This window comes from Cervus elaphus, chromosome 20 (genome assembly GCF_910594005.1).
Source record: "Cervus elaphus chromosome 20, mCerEla1.1, whole genome shotgun sequence".
In the NCBI taxonomy this organism is placed as follows: domain Eukaryota; kingdom Metazoa; phylum Chordata; class Mammalia; order Artiodactyla; family Cervidae; genus Cervus; species Cervus elaphus.
Genome location: NC_057834.1, coordinates 63386379 through 63404488, shown reverse-complemented (window position 1 = coordinate 63404488; position 18110 = coordinate 63386379). Strand labels below are relative to the sequence as shown.

At 36.2% G+C, this 18110-nt stretch overlaps 1 long non-coding RNA gene across 2 annotated transcripts; it reads left to right on the top strand.

Annotated features, from left to right (window-relative positions):
- Positions 1–1653: 1653 nt before the first annotated feature.
- LOC122677970 lies at positions 1654–14425 on the top strand. 2 transcript variants are annotated; one of them, XR_006335971.1, is made up of 3 exons: positions 1654–1687; positions 5139–5234; positions 13112–14425. It is a non-coding gene; the product is annotated as an uncharacterized LOC122677970 (long non-coding RNA). The 2 variants fall into 2 exon arrangements; XR_006335970.1 differs by lacking the exon at positions 1654–1687 and adding an exon at positions 1693–3037.
- The last annotated feature ends 3685 nt before the right edge of the window (positions 14426–18110 follow it).

Here is an 18110-nt window from a genome sequence, read left to right as displayed (position 1 = left end):
GGACCAGATACCTTTCAATGTTCTGCCTCTGCATTGGGACTTAGAGTGAATAAGTCTGTGTGCCCACTTTTTAAGTGAGTTTCTTACAGTTTCTTAGAGTCCTGTAGCTCTCCCAATCATAATCGGATAAGGAGTCTCATCTTCCTGGGGCTAGTCTTCTGGGCTGGGGTGCCTTGATCCTTAGGGAGGATCTCTGAGTTTGTGATAGCCTCTTCCTCTTTTGGGTTGCCTGCTGATTTGTGGACTGACTAGATTGCTCTCTTCCCCTCCTACCCATCTCAGGGTGTGTGTGTGTGTGTGTGTGTGTGTGTGTGTGTGTGTGTGGTTTTCTCTATGTCCTTAATTGTTGAAGGGCTGTTCTGCTAGTTTTCATGTCATGTCATTCTCGGAGAGAGTTGTTCAATATACAGTTGCAGTTTGGGTGTGTCCTTAAGAGGAAGTGGGCTCGTGGTCTTCCTACTCTGCTATCTTGATCTCATCTCTTCATTTTTTATTTTTTTATTTTAATTTTTTCATTTATTTTTATTAGTTGGAGGCTAATTACTTTACAATATTGTAGTGGTTTTTGTCATACATTGACATGAATCAGCCATGAATTTACATGAGTTCCCCATCCCGATCCCCCTTCCCACCTCCCTCCCCATCCCGTCCCTCTGGGTCTTCCCAGTACACCAGCCCTGAGCACTTGTCTCAAGCATCCAACCTGGACTGGTGATCTGTTTCACCCTTGATAGTATACTTGTTTCAATGCTATTCTCTCAGAACATCCCACCCTCGCCTTCTCCCACAGAGTCCAAAAGTCTGTTCTGTACATCTGTGTCTCTTTTTCTGTTTTGCATATAGGGTTATCGTTATCATCTTTAATGACCCAATCAAAAAATGGGCCAAAGAACTAAACAGACATTTCTCCAAAGAAGACATACAGATGGCTAACAAACACATGAAAAGATGCTCAACGTCACTCACTATCAGAGAAATGCAAATCAAAACCACAATGAGGTACCATTACACGCCAGTCAGGATGGCTGCTATCCAAAAGTCTACAAGCAATAAATGCTGGAGAGGGTGTGGAGAAAAGGGAACCCTCCTACACTGTTGGTGGGAATGCAAACTAGTACAGCCACTATGGAGAACAGTGTGGATATTCCTTAAAAAACTGGAAATACAACTGCCATATGACCCAGCAATCCCGCTCCTGGGTATACACACCAAGGAAACCAGATCTGAAAGAGACATGTGCACCCCAATGTTCATTGCAGCACTGTTTATAATAGCCAGGACATGGAAGCAACCTAGATGCCCATCAGCAGATGAATGGATAAGAAAGCTGTGGTACATATACACCATGGAATATTACTCAACTGTTAAAAAGAATTCATTTGAATCAGTTCTAATGAGATGGATGAAACTGGAGCCCATTATATAGAGTGAAGTAAGCCAGAAAGATAAAGAACATTACAGCATACTAACACATATATATGGAATCTTCATTGTTTAAAATTCATTTTTCATTTTGTATCTCTGGGTGACTTCCATTGTTTTGCTCGCCAACTTGCAAATGCATTCTTGAAAAGTTAAAGTGTTACTCTTAGTCATTTCTCAATCATATTTGTGACCTTATGGTATCCTTCCAGGCTCCTCAGTCCATGGAAGAATAGATTGTCTTCAGGAAAGAATACTGGAGTGGGTAAGCCATCCTCTTCTCCAGGAGATCTTTCCAACCCAGGGATGGAACCCAGGTCTCCTGCATTGCAGGCAGCTTCTTTCCTCTCTGAGCCATCAGGGAAGCCCGTTTATCTAATATGCTATTGAACCCCTTTAGTGTTTTCAGTTCAGCTGTAACTTCTGTTTGGTGCTTTGTTACATTTTCTGTTTATTTTTTGAAGTTCTCATTGTGTTCATCTGAGTTTAGTGAACATTTTTATGACCATTACTTTGAATCTTTTATCAGATAGACAGCTCGTGTTGGTTTTATTTAGTTCTTCTTCTGGGATTTTGTCCTGTTCTTTCCTTGGGAACATATTCCTTTGTCTCCTCACTTGGCCTAGTTTTCTCTCCCTCTCCCCCCATCCCAAGTTTATATATATATTTATATATAAAGTAAATCAGTTTTATCTCCCAGGCATGAAAGAATGACCTTATTTAGATGTCCTGTGGGTCTCGGACGCGCAGTCTCTCTTTGGCACCAGAGCCAGGCACTGAAGAAGTGTTCCCTGTGTCCGCTGCATGCACCCTCCTGTGGCGGTGGGGCCACGTCTGTGGCCACAGCACGCTGGTAGGCAGGACTGCCGCTTGCCTGGCTGTGAGGCTCAGCTCAAGCCCAAGGTTGAGCGGGATCTCAGTGGGTATGCCTACTGGCGCTGACAAGTTAGGAGGAAAATCCCAAAATGGCACCTACCAGTACTGGCGTTAGCGAGGAAGCCTGGGACTACAAAAATGTCTCCCACTAGGGTCTCAGTCCCTGGGGAGCATCCCAACTCATTCCTTGCTTTCCAGTAGATGCTTCAAGATTAGTAAATGGATCCCTTCCACATACAGTCCATCTGCCTTTCAATCTGATATTTTTGTGCTTCTTTTCAGGTCAAGTTCAGTTGGAGCATGAGACTTTTTTTTTTTTTTTTTGAGCATGAGACTTTTAAGGGTGACTTTTGCATTCTCTCCATGTTTTTTTGTTGTTGTTTTTTTTTAGTTTTCCTGGCTATATTCTTCATTGGTTTTCAAAAACACTAATTTTAGAGTCTTGTCTTTCCTATTTAGGACCTAGAGATCAAAGTGCCTGATGTGGAGTTCAAATTCCTTGCTCTTCATGGAAAAGATCTATTCTCTTGTGATCTCTCCCAATTGTGGATCACTGTGGCTGGGGTGTGGTTTGTTTCCTTGGCAAGATATGAGACAAGATCATATCTCTGCCTTTCTTATCTAAATGCTCAATGCTGTCCTTTTACCTTTTGTTGTGGGGCTCTGTTCATCTGGCGTTCAGGTGCCTTTTCAAGAGAATTATTCCATAATTGCAAATCTGTTGTGTCCATTGGAGGAGGTGAGTTCAGAGTTCAGGATTTGCCTTATACCACTGTCTAGAACCCTCTACTTTGTATGTTGTATGTTTATCTCTCTTTTTATTACATGGTAAGTTCATATAACACTGAAGAGTCTAATAGTCTATAATTGACCTGGTAGTTTTTAATATGATAAAATTTTCTCCTCAAATTTCTCTTCTCCAACAAACCCTAAGAAACTAATTTCCTTGATCATCATAGCTGTTTTTCAGCTCAAGTGAATTAAAGAAGTTATACTGCCCTGTGAAACACACTTTAAACTATTTCAATAACGTATGTGAATAAAATATAACTTCTTTTGTATAGAATGCATCACTGCCTCCCTAGATCACAGGGTTATTTTTGTCTTGAACCCTTCCCTGACCTAATTTCAATGTCCCCACCTACAGATCTCTCTAGATCTGTCTCTGTATCTGTTCCATGCAATGCATAGTACTGCCTCCCTCCCCAAATGTAAATGGACCTCTATAACTGAATTCACCACACTGTATTAAATTTATCTTGTAATTCTATATTTCTCTTAGTCTGTACACTGCTTGAAGTCTCAGCTTATATACTACTCATTTTTATATTCTTCATAACATAAGCAGTCATGTTTAAATCATTTAGTAGCTTTTGCTGAAAGTTTGTTAAATTCAAATTACCTCAGGAAGGTTGCTTAATATGATAAACAATTGAGGAGTTACTTTGTAAGCTATAAAAAAAGACCAATAAACCAAGTGTCAGTAAGATTATGATGTAAAGTGTGACAAATGATATTTCTCTAACAAGAGTATGATTTTCTATGTGAAATTTACTAAGTCAAGTATTAATCTTGCCAGTTGCTCCTTGAAGGACAGCTCCTATTCCATTCCAATCTATGTGGGTCAAGTAGATCTGATTCAATTTCCTAACTCAAACATTGAGTACAAGACCCAGGTCTTTCTTTTTAAAATTTTATTTATTTTTTAATTGGAGGATAATAGCTTTACAATATTGTGTTGGTTTCTGCCATATGTCAACATAAATCAGTCATAAGTATATACACACACACACACACACACACACACACACACACACATATATATATATATATATCCCCTCCCTCTTGAATCCCCTTCACACCTCCCACCCCATCCCACTCCTCTAGGTTGTCACAGAGCACCAGATTTAAGCTCCCTGCATCATACGGCAAATTGCCACTGACTATCTAATTTTACATATTGCAATGTATGTTTCCATGCTACTCTCTCAATTTGTCCCACCCTCTCCTTCCCCTCCTGTGTCCACAAGTCTGTTCTTTTTGTCTGTGTCTCCCATTGCTGCCCTGAAGATAGGTTCTAATTAGGTACTTTATCCCCTCCCCCCACTCAAGTCTCAATTACTCATTGAATCAAGAAAAGCCAAGACTCAATCTTGTTCAATCAAATACTCCCTGGGATTTCAGCTGGACATATGAGAAAAAAAGCTTTCTTTCACTAACATTTCTAGCTGTGAGTTTTGGGCGCTATGAGGATCATATAAACTCAGAGTTTTCTGGGAATATTTCTGCTGCTACATGCATTCCATAAAGTATAAATGACACAGGGGAAATCTGTGTAACAGATAAAGACAGAATATTCTGTATCACACAACGCACATAATTCCCAAGTTTTGCTGATTAGATAAGGATGGTCTTCTGTCTTAAGGATACTCAATCTTGAGATGGCCTGCAATGGAGAGGTTTGGCCAAACTGCCTAGCCAGTAATAGTCACTTTGCAAGAATTTGCTTTAGAAAATATAAAAGGATAAACATAAATCATTAAAGGAGCTAGGGCTGCAAGACTACACAGATGGTTAGGGAGGCAACTAGGGTTATAAAAATAGGAAAGAAATTGTAAACAGTAACTACGTAAACAGAAACTAAGCAGTAAGTACAAAGCTGTTGTTTGTTGTATAGATGCTAAGTCATCTCCAACTGTTTTGCAGCCCCAGAGACTGTAGCCCCCCAGGTTCCTCTGTCCATGAGATTTCCCAGGCAGGAATGCTGGAGTGGGTTGCCATTTCCTTCTCCAGTGGATCTTTCCCATTCAGGGATTGAACCCACATCTCCTACATTGCAGGCGGATTCTTTACCGGCTGAGCCACCAAAGAAGCCACTAAGTAGAAGGTACTCAAAGGAAAATGTGAAGGAGGGTCATTTACACAGGAGAATAAAAGTAAGAGTAATCATAATTTTTAACAATTATAACATATTTATGTTATTGCAGGCACTCATCTAATCCTTTTTAGTAGATTATCTCATTTAATATTAGAAACATTCTTTTATATCTCTTCTATACATTTAATTATTTCTTTCCTTATTCATTTAGTAAATTACTATTGAGCTTCTACCATATCCCAGGTACTTTGCTGGGCTTTGAGAATATAGTGCAATTGAAGGAAAAAAAATCTTTGATATACTGGAATTTATGCCATATTATATTTCATTCCTAAAACCTAATAAACTAACTTGTATAATAAATTATTCTTAATTATTTTACAGTATTGAATGAAGTAACAAGGGAAGAAAAAAATGTTTATTAAACATTTGACTATGTACACAGAGGGTGTTGGTCTCCTTGGCCTATTTTTTTTTCCTTTAAGTTGCATATCTATGCTACGAGATAGAAATGAACTGAGACATGTATGACGTTTCCTAACATACTTTCTAATTTTAATTCCGATTAGTGAATAACTAGAATTACTGCTTTTTTTAAATTATTTTGTGGAAAAACTGGTCCATAATAGACTGGGGAAAATGAAATGGGAGTTGAAGAGATTATTTCCATCACTGTACATTTTTGAGGAACTAATATCTTTGAGGAAATCAGAAACAGAAGATATTATGGAGAGGTGGCAAGAATACACAGACGATCTGTAAAAAAAGATCTACACAACACAATAATCACAATGGTGTGATCACTCACCTAGAACCAGACATCCTGGAATGTGAAGTCAAGTGGGCCTTAGGAAGCATCACCAAGAACAAAGCTAGTGGAGGTGATGGAATTCCAGTTGCGCTATTTCAAATCCTGAAAGATGATGCTGTGAAAGTGCTGCACTCAATATGCCAGCAAATTTGGAAAACTCAGCAGTGGCCACAGGACTGGAAAAGGTCAGTGCCAAAGGATGCTCAAACTACTACACAATCGCACTCGTCTCACACGTTAGCAAAGTAATGCTCAAAATTCTCCAAGCAACTCTTCAGCAATATGTGAACCATGAACTTCCAGATGTTCAAGCTGGTTTTAGAAAAGGCAGAGGAACAAGAGATCTAATTGCCAACATCTGCTGGATCATTGAAAAAGCAAGAGAGTTCCAGAAAAAGATCTATTTCTGCTTTATTGACTATGCCAAAGCTTTGACTGTGTGGATCACAATAAACTGTGGAAAATTCTGAAAGAGATGGGAATACCAGACCACCTGACCTGCCTCTTGAGAAACCTGTATGCAGGTCAGAAAGCAACAGCTAGAACTGGACATGGAACAACAGACTAGTTCCAACTAGGAAAAGGAGTACATCAAGCCTGTATATTGTCACCCTGCTTATTTAACTTCTATGCAGAGTACATCATGAGAAATGCTGGGCTGAATGAAGCACAAGCTGGAATCAAGATTGCCGGGAGCAGTATCAATAACCTCAGATATGCAGATGACACCATCCTTACGGCAGAAAGTGAAGAAGAACTAAAGAGCCTCTTGATGAAAGTGAAAAAGGAGAGTGAAAAAGTTGGCTTAAGGCTCAATATTCAGTAAACCAAGATCATGGCATCTGGTCGCATCACTTCATGGCAAATAGATGGGGAAACAGTGGAAACAGTGGCTGACTTTATTTTTTTGGGCTCCAAAATCACTGCAGATGGTGACTGCAGCCATGAAATTAAAAGACGCCTACTCCTTAGAAGGAAAGTTATGACCAACCTAGACAGCATATTAAAAAGCAGAGACATTACTTTGTCAACAAAGGTCCGTCTAGTCAAGGCTATGGTTTTTCCAGCGGTCATGTATGGATGTGAGAGTTGGACTATAAAGAAAGCTGACCACTGAAGAATTGATGCTTTTGAACCGTGGTGTGGGAGAAGACTCTTGAGAGTCCGTTGGACTGCAAGGAGATCCAACCAGTCCATCCTAAAGGAGATCAGTCCTGGGTGTTCATTGGAAGGACTGATGTTGAAGCTGTAACTCCAATACTTTGGCCACCTGATGAGAAGAGATGACTCATTTGAAAAGACCCTGATGCTGGGAAAGATTGAGGACAGGAGGAGAAGGGGACGACAGAGGATGAGATGCTTGGATAGCATCACCAACTCAATGGACATGAATTTGGGTGGACTTCGGGAGTTGGTGACGGACAGGGAGGCCTGGCGTGCTACAGTCAATGGGGTTGCAAAGAGTTGGACATGACTGAGTGACTATACTGAACTGAATATCTTTCAGTAAAGTCTTGGCATTGTCTTTATCAATAGTTACATAAATGGCCTTAGTGAATTTTTAAAAAGGGATCCATAGTTATTAACTGTGAAAATAATTTTCTAACCTTTATCTTACTTGAAATGAAACTTTCTTTTCACAGTTAAACTCCAGTTTTCTGAAAATGGCCTCAAAACTTTAAATAATTCATAAACATTATCTGATTTTATTTTTAGTAGTTTAGATGTTATTTACAATATAATACAGTTAATTTCATTGTGACTGACTTACATCACTGGTAAGAATATATCTTCTACAGATTCAGCAAGTCTGTATTTTCTAATAGTTACGGATATTTGTATGCTCAGTGTTAGGTACTCTAACTTCCAGACTGTAAGCTAAATAGGCTATCAAATTTCATAAAATGATTATTTAATTAAAGGTGATTAGTTTTTATTTCTGTGAGAGTTATTTTGATAGTCATACAGTTTAAAGATACGTAAAGCAACATTTTGTAATATACACTGAAAAAATCTCAGTGCCAAAGTAGAACAGTACATTGCAGTCTTGATTTTTCCATAAGCCACTGTATAATGTATAATGAGCTCTCATCTAGGTTTCAACCTTTTATGTACAATATGACAATTCTGTCTTACAAAAGGCAAATATGAGGGATAACTATTTTATTAAATAGTAAGTTATAGGTTATACATAAAGTCTAGGTTCTATCATAAAGTTTCTAGATTTTCATATTTTAAAGTATGTATTATTTTAACAAATAATTACCATGCTTTGATTTATCATTATTCCATTAAAGTGGAATGTATATATGCTGTAGAAAATATCAAAATGTTTCTATTACTTTTTAGACTTGCTGAACTTTTAAAGTACAGCTCTTTCTCTAGAGTGTGAATATAATTTTGCATTCAGTGGAGTAATAAAACCTAATGCTTTCTTTTTAGAAGAAATATTTAAATAACTTGCCAAGGAAATTAAAGATAGCAAAATGTATGCCAGTGTTCATTAGATATAAAAATAATATTGGAACAGTTTTACATTTTGTCCCAATAGTCTCTTCTCCTCTGGATATGTTAGATATTTATCTGATTCAGGGAAGTCGACATTTCTAAGGAGAGAAGACTTTGTTATTTTAACTGTAGGGAAAGAGAAAGCTTTGCACTTTCTGTGAAAGAGAGTTTTATGGAGTAGATGTGAAATAAAGAAGTACAGTGTGGTGTGAGTGATTCCACCCATGAATGCAACAACTCCACTAAGTTAATTTATTTTTAAAAACTTCCATGTACACTAGGAAAAAAATATGTCACAATAATTATTAAAATTTAAATCATTGAAGCAGTTTTTCAAATTAAAATTTCATGGACTAGGCTTTGATTTTGCAGAAGAGAATGGGACGTTGATGGAGCTGTTTCTCTGTATTGTTGCTTTCTACGTGTGTGCTCAGTTGCTCTCGTCGTGTCCAACTCTTTGTGATCCTATGGACTGTAGCCTGCCAGGCTCCTCTGTCCAAAGGATTCTGCAGGCAAGATTACTGGAGTGGGTGCCATTTCATCCTCCAGGGGATCTTCCAGACCTGGGGATCAAACCTGTGTCTTTTGCATCTTCTGCATTGGCACGTGAGTTCTTTACCACTGATACCACCTGGGCAGCCCCTTCCCTAGTTTTGTTCTATTTCATGATTATGACACAAAGATTAGCAACTAAGTCACTTACGTCCATTTATCTTAATTGTGGGTCTATACAGTGCAATTTGGGTTTCTTATCATTGTTTAGACATATGTCAACATACACAAACCCTCAGGAATAACTAGGGTATCAGTTTTGAAGGTTTCGTTTTCCTAAAACTGAAGTATACGTTTTCCTCTGAAGGAATTATCTATATCACTCTTTTCTGGAGTCTATTTCCTTCTATGCTCTGAAATAGCTTCTAAAATTTAACACTTTAGAATCATAAAGAACAATTATTTTGTAAGAGTTACTCATTTAATACTTCTTTAGGATTATAATTATTCCATGAAGTACGAATTTCAAAAACTGTTTCTAAACTCCTGCATAAAATGGGACCAATTAGATCTGAGCACCCACATAGCCTATCCAATTTATCTGTTTCCCTACTGTCTGTGGATTTGCCTGCCCAAGTTTATTATTCATTTCCAATATCAACTTTCAAGTGAGCACTGCCCTCCAAGATTCTAGGCTCATTCGCTCTTCATGCAACCTCTCTCCATAGGCCTGCTTTTGTTGTCGCAAGTGTCACGTTAACACTGGACACCAATATGTGAATATTAGGAGGGAAAGATGACTGAGATAATTAGTCTATTATTTTCCTGTTCTTTTCCCACCAAAAGTATATTCACACCTGTAGTTATCACAGGGAAGGAGCAGACATATTGAAAAGCACATACAGTCTATGAATCTCTGACTGTTGTAATGCAAACATCTAAGCAGGCACCATACAAAGCAATGTAAGGCAAGCTATATATGCAATCTAAAAACAATTATAGTAGCCTCATTTGAATAATTAAATGGAATTGGCATTAATTTTAATATGAAATCATATTTTAAAGTTAATGAAATACTGTGTTAAAGTACTAGTTTTGAAAATAATGCTAAGTTTTGGAACTCAGCTTATAGTTTACACTTAGAGCACATCTTAATTCATGTTAACCATATTTCAAGAGCTCAAGTTACATGTGGCTACTGGCCACCCTATTTATTGCATTTTCTTTATGTTCTAAGGATTACCACATCTGACTGCAAGCTCCTATTATTCTGAATTAGTTCTCAACTGAGAATAATCCATGTTTCTATTTTCCCACACACACGTCATCCTGTACACCTTCAAGACAATTGTTAATGGAATATTACGTTAAGAACTCTCCAGTATTATCTCTAGGATGCTCTTCCATGCCACTGATATATAATCAGCAAGGTTTTTTTTTTTTAATTGTAGTATGGTTGATTTAAAATATTGTCTTAGTTTCAAGTGCACAGCAAAGTGATTTGGTTACATATATCTATATGTGTGTATATAGACAATTGGCAAGCTTTGATACTCATTATTTGGCAATGACAACAATATCTAGGTTGCATGGCCTATCCTGTAAAGGCTATCCTGATTTCAGAGCTGTTAAAAAATATTTTTTAAAAGTACATATTAGAATTAATGGAAATAGGTACTTCATAGATAGATAGGGAAAGAGACACACAAACATAAATACACATACAACATGTGTAAGCTACATTGTAATGTAAACATATTTCTAACTATGGCTCCAAGTTAAAAAAAAAAATTGAAAGCATCCCCTCTGACCCTAATTTTGCTTCCCTTACAATAAGTTCTAACAGCTTTATACTATTAATTCCCCATAAAGTTTGACATCTACATATCTCACCAAACCTATACAGATAAGTTGTGTAAAAATTTCAGAGAATATCTTTAAGGCATTAACTTTAATGCTATATGCACTTCCTAATTTGCCTTATCCATTCAATTTTGTGTTTCTGTTTTCTCAAATTATCATCCAAGTTAAGCATGAGACAAAAACTTCATAAGATAATTTGGAACATCTGGAAGAACAGAATTATCTTTATGATTTTGTGGGAAAAAAATCTGGTTAAAATACTGTAAACATAATTTAAATGAATTAAGTACTTGGAACTTTGACCTTTTCTTTTGAAAGTCTATTTTCTGATTATTTTTGCACATTTCTCTTAAAATAATTAGAAATAAACTGTGGTACCTAAATATCAGAGACAAAATAATCTTTAAATAATGTGGGCCAGTAACTTCAATTTATAAGTAAGAAACTTAGTTCTAACTACGAGAAGTGCCTCACAAAAGACCACTATGACAATAAGTAGTTGTTATGATTAGAATATTTGGGACCTGACTCCTAGTTCTACCCATTTCCGCTTCAAATTTCTGATAATTCAAAAATAATTCTTGCTTATAGATTTTAGTTTCTAAAATTATTATTGTCATGTAATCCAATAAAATTATACATAGGTAAAATATTATTTACACTAAACCACACAGTTTATCTAATCTATTTTGCTGTTAATTTTTATGTAGTTTTCACAAAATTATAAAATTAAAGTGTAATTTCAAAGCTTAATATGATGACTAATGGTATCCAGTATAAAGAAGAAAAAAATCAGTTTGTTAAAGCTAAAACATGAGCTTCAGTTTCATGATAGAACTATCTGAGCTGAGAAATAGCTGATTTATCTGTTCACTTCTCTACAGACTTTCTTGTCTAAAGTGTTAAAATGTGATATTTTAAGTTTTTCATTAAGACGAGAACAAAACACTAATCAATGTGTCTCTAACTTGCCATTTTGTATTTTACTTTGAACAGAAATCCTATCATGATTTATTTGCTCTTTTCCCCCCTCTATTTCTGTTTTCACACATTGGGCTGAATTATTTCATTACAAAGTACTGAACAGAATTATACAAATTTAGACATCTCCAAACATTTGCTACATGCAGCTGGACTCGGGTAGAACAGCCTAGCTTTCCAGAACTCACACACACACACATGCACACATATAAACGGGTCACACTGAAATGAATGGAACTATTCATGGAAATAGAGAGAGGGACCTGTGCAAACTTTGAAAGAACTGTTGTTCCATATATACAAACTCTACCACATTTACCATCTTTATTTGTGGAGAGCAAATGTTTCTGTCTTAAGGTTTACTGCATTTAGACTCATTTATTATTCACCATTCCATATTCATTTTTTTCTGGGAAATGATAGCAATTTGAATATTTAGCTTGCTACACTCATACTAAAATAAACACCACAGTCAGCACACTCCCAGACAACTAAAAGCAGCAATTGAAAGAGTTGAACTGACACTTGAATTCATAATTCATTCATTTGAATTACGTGGATTTCAGACTCTTAAAACTGGTCTGGGTTATCTTTCTGGTGAAAATTCATTTGTTGTCAATATTTTGGAATTTTTGCAAAACGGGGAGGAATGTCATATGCAATAGTACAATAATTCTGCAAGATTCTCACAATTGTTTTTTTCTAAAAAGGCTGAATAAATTCAGTATGTGTTTTCAAATTATTTTAAGACCAAAGTAACTTTTTTTTTTAAAGGGACTCTTACTTAAGGAAATGAATGCTTTAGGCTGGGGTATTTTCCCTACATTTAACTTTATTTTATTTATCACTTTCTGGTTTTTTTTTTTTAACCCATTTTGATATGTGAACAGTTAACCTTTAGCAAAGCAAATAAACAATCCAGGTATGCTGGGTTTAAAAATTTAGAGCTAATTGCTTCCAAAGGGTCCATGACTTTGCCCATCCCACTACAGCCACTTTTTTTTTTAACCTTTCAAACCTCTTGTGTTAATGACCATCTAGTGTTTCATCTACAAAAATGCCAATTATTGATCTTAATGGACAATTATGATCATATTTTAACACATTTCATCTCCATAATGCAGCTGATCAAAGCATATTTATTTGCCAAACATTGTGCCTGCTAAGTCTCTCAGTCATGCTTTACTCTTTACAACCCATGGACTGTAGCCTGCCAGACTCCTCTGTCCACGAAATTCTCTGGGCAAGAAAATTGAGTGGGTTACTGTTCTTTTTTCCAGAGAATCTTCCTGACCCAGAGACCAAACCCAGGTCTCTTGCACTGCAACCGGATTCTTTATCTTTTGAGCCACCAGGAAGCCCAATATTTAGAACTGTATCTTGAAGCACAAGTAAGTTACTCGGAGAAAACAAGGGGAAACGTGAAATGGTAAAATAAATAAAAATAGAGAGGGTATTTTGAAACCACAAGTATTTTGTGTGATTGGAGTCCTGGTACATGAAAAAGTGGGATTCAGTTTCATAAACTATTTTATTTTCCACACAACTAAGACACATTTTATCCTCCTACTTTTCTAGAATGTAAATGTAATTAATTTTTCAGGTAAGATTTCTTGTAAGTAATTGATACCTACTCTGGATTATTTGTATCTTTTTTTTGGAACCCAGAACTCATGTAACTTAGACCACTTGTTATTGTCCCATGTCATTGAAGCTAACTGATTTTAAAGTCACTGTTTTGGTTTTGGTTTTTGCAAACTCCAAAGTGTTCTTAACCCACTCATGGTTTTTTTCATTTCAGATATCCTATATTTTCATTTCCAGAATGCCATTCTTTTTTTTTTTTTTTGGTAGATACCATATTTTTACTAGTATTTCTCAACTTTCCACAGAGTATGTCCCTTTTTCCTTAAGCCTTAACCATATTTTTAATATATGTTTTAAACTCTATGTGTGTTTCAACATCGCTGTCATCATAATGTCCGTTTTTGTATTCAGTCAAATACTTATGTAGTACTTTTGGAAATTCTTCTCTTTAAAGATTTCTTCTTTCTACCCCACAAATTCCAACTGCTCAGAAACTCAGAAATACAATCTCTGTTCCATAAGACCTCTGTGTTTTCCTGGGCTCCACTATTGTATATCATAGTCTAAAAACTACTGCTAGACAGAAATTATATCTGCATAGCCTGTGTGTTTCTCTTCTTCAGAGAACAAAGTGCTAAGTTCTCTGTTTCACAATGTCTATAAATCTTTGCTTAATATATATGTCCAGTTTATAATTTACGGTGGGGGTCTAGGCCTGTACTATTACTGTATTAGTTGGGAGTCAAAGCTCAGTGATTGTGATTTTAGTTTTAATGGATGCTATCTTTAATTTAGTCCAAAGTAAAGCAACTCATATTCCCATCAGCAATGTATGAAAGTATTTATGTTTCTAAAAATTTTCTAGTCACAAAGATAATTTGTCCTTTTAATTTTTACAAGATCAATATGCTAAAATGTTACTTTATTCTAGTTATATTTCCCTAACAACTGAAATATCTTTTTTTGGTTACCCTTTAACAATACTCTGTTATTACTGTGTATACACTTTGTCCATTTTATATTGAGTTTACCTTTTTAATATCCATTTTCAGGATTTCAGTTGCTTTATAACAAAGCATTCAATTTTATTTTGAATATTCTATTATCTGCAAATTGTCAAAATATATATTTAGTTTCTGATACATAAAATTTTATTTAATTGTATTCATGTGTATTTATTCAACAAATGAATTATGAGCAAATATAATACATTGTATGTAACACTGTACATTATACCTAATAAATGAATATTATTTACTGAACAGTTTCTTCTTGTTTATGTGCCACTTCTTTACAAATAAATGAGATGTGATTTTTTGATGTACTTTTTAAAATTTCCACAGTAAATGCCATTTGCTGCAGTAAAGTGATGACTTAATATTAAGTCTACTACAGCTTCCAAAACAATCTAATGACACTCCCAAGAACTGGCTTAGACACTGGGAAAAAGTGACCATTCTATATAAACTACTATATTTCTAGTAGGTAGTTTTAATAGCTTGTGATTCATTCAGCATGTTATAAGCACAAGATTTACCTATTTCTTTTAAAAAATATTTTGGTTAAACTGGAATGTGGGAGTAGAGGCTAAATTAATTACTATAAAATTTGTTCAAATTCTGCCTTGTAGTGGGTATGAGCTGAATATGGTTATGTCATGTTTCCATTATTTAGCTAAGAATTTCTGTTTTTAATATTTCGCTTGATTTCATAGTGATCTACAAAGCTATTTACTCCCGGAAGCTACCTAAGTAGTAATGTTTCATATGAGACACATGTCAAATCATTACTGTCAAGTTTTTCAAGAATAAGGAGACTGTTGAGATTTAAAAGTATGAGTTTTCTTTGACATAGATATCAAATGGATAGACTGATTCAAGCTCAGATACCTAAATTTCTGATAAAATAATGTAAAAATAATCATATCATTCAGCAAGCAAGCTAATCTATAGAATCTACAACTACATAGAAACATATATCTGGAGAGGCATACATGAAAATAAAAATAATAAATATAACTTATATGAAGCATTTTATTTCAAATACACACATTAAAGCTAAATAACATGTGTCAATAACAATGGGCCCTTCACAAAAGGGCTGATGAAAAAGACAGATACATATATCTGTAACAACAATATATTTCTCAAGAAGAAATACGGCTTCCATTTGTCAGTTAGTATTTTGGTTGTGTATAGAAAGAGAATCAACTTCAGCTAATGTCCTTACAGAAACAATTTTTTGTGAAATTAATAACTGATATGTAACTCCCAAGAGAAAAAGAAAAAAAAAGGATGACGTTAGTCAAAATTTTTGAATAATTATTCTGTATGCCATTTCCCAACTATACCATTTTTCCAGTAAAATTATTTTAATTAATTTTCTTAATATTCACAAAAGCTGTATGAGAAAATTACTTCTGAAATTGAGGACAAAACAGACTTAAAGAAATCTAGTGAATTATACAAAATATCCAACTAATAAAGGGTAAAACTGGTCTTCAACTAAGAGTTGCCTGCCTCTTTCTTTTTTACCTTAAAAATAGAGCCTGAGAATGGGATGCTTATAGAAGAAGGGAGATGAAGAGAGCAGAATCTGGTAGACACAATAATAGCATCTACTACAGCAACACTGGGGTTTCCCTGCTGGCTCAGTGGTAGGGAATCTGCCTGCCCATACGGAGACGCAAGACAGGCTGATCCCTGACCCAGGAAGATCCCCTGGAGAAGGAAATGGCAACCCACTCCAGTATTCTTGCTGGGAAATTCTATGGACAGGGGAGCCTGGCAGGCTATAGTCCATGGGGTTGCAAAGAGTTGGACACAACTGAGAGAACAACAATAGTGACACTGACCCTCCCTCCATTCTGAGGGATCTTAGACTTTGATTTCTATATTCACCTATTAATACATGCCCTTGTTAGATCTTTGTTGCTATATTCATCTATTAATAATTACAACTGGGGGTAGATGACAAACAGATTACCTGAATGTCAAATGCATTCCTCACTGCCCCTGTTACTTTGTAAAAGTGCTACTCCTCCCCTTTATAATATATATCAGCTTCAGTTACTCCTGACAGTAATAATTGCTTTTTGTTTCTTTCATTCTATTAGTATCAGGAGTCCATAAAGTCACTGGCAAATGCCATAGTTTTAAGTACAGTGGCATTCTTACTGTGTCCCCTGACAAAACTGTCCCTCTTAAAGGAACTGAGCCTAAAATCATAAATCCTATAGTCTCAGGGATGGGAAGCACTAATTCCAAAAACTCACATGACTGTAGATCTACTGATACATATTGGACCATCTGGAGATGCCAGTCCAAATACTGTTGGATAGCTCTAAGTCAACATTCACAAGCAGCTTATTGATAGAGGTACTAGCCCAGTAAAAAGGATCTCAAAGAAGCACCTTTAGCATCCACTACAGTCTTAATTATTCTTATAAATTTAAATCTATTTAACCAATGTTTCAAATCAGAGTGGATTTTCAATTTACAACCCCAAACTCCTCACAGTCTATTGGGAGTGAGGCATTCCAATTGCTTGGAAGAGAGAGATAACTTGTCTTTTCAATTCACAGGTCTTCAGAGTGAGCAAAGTTATAACAGAGACCTTTCATTCACATCTGGACCTGGTTTAGAAGACAAGATCTTGGACTATAAAACTGAACCTGATGCCATAATTGGGTAAGTCTCTGGGTATCTTGGGAGAGTGTATTTTGGTTGTGTGTTGACTGTAAGCTATTAGAAACGAGAGGATGAATTGTAGAAGACTATTCCTTTGATAACTCAGCTGATAAAGAATCTGCCTGCAATACACAAGACCCCAGTTTGATTACTGGGTCTGGAAGATCTGCTGGAGAAGAGATGGGCTACCCACTCCAGTATTCTTGAGCTTCCCTGGTGGCTCAGCTGGTAAAGAATCCACCTGTAATGCAGAAGACCTGGGTTCGATCTTTGGGTTGGGAAGATCCCCTGGATAAGGGAATGGTTACCCACTCCAGTATTCTGGTCTGGAGAATTCCATGGACTGTATGTCAATGGGGTTGCAAAGAGTTGGACATGACTGAGTGACTTTCACCCACTCACTCATTCCTTTGATTGTCCTCCGAAAATTTCATACCTCTTGGGATTCATAGCCTTGTGTAGTTTCCTACCTATTGACTTTTTTATTGCTTAAGCCAATGTAATTCAGTGAAAGTGATACTGTGTCAGTTTCATGCCTAACCTTATGCATTGTAGGTTTTGCTTTTGCATTTATCCTGAGCTGCCATGGAAAAATTTTAGTCAACATGCTGGAGAGATAATGGGGTCATAGAGAGGCCATGTGGAAAGGAAGGGGCCTCAAAATTACATAGGAATGAACCAAGAAATCCAGATGACAGCAAATACAGAGACCCTAGACATTTAACCCTTAGTTGAACTGTTCCAGCCAGGCCAGTTTAATCTTTCCTAGGTGAAATTAAGACATGTGACTGGAGAAGCTATCTTTGATCTTCTAACTCCTATCGATAACACATGCAAAAACACACTTTCTCTACTATGCTAGGTCTGAATTCTGGGTCTCACAGAAACTTGTACAAATAAAACAGCTTTTGTTTCAAGCCATTACATTTTGGGGTAGTCTGTCACACAGCAATAGATAACCAGGATAAACAGATTTTTCCCCCTTTATAATGGGGGAAGCTAG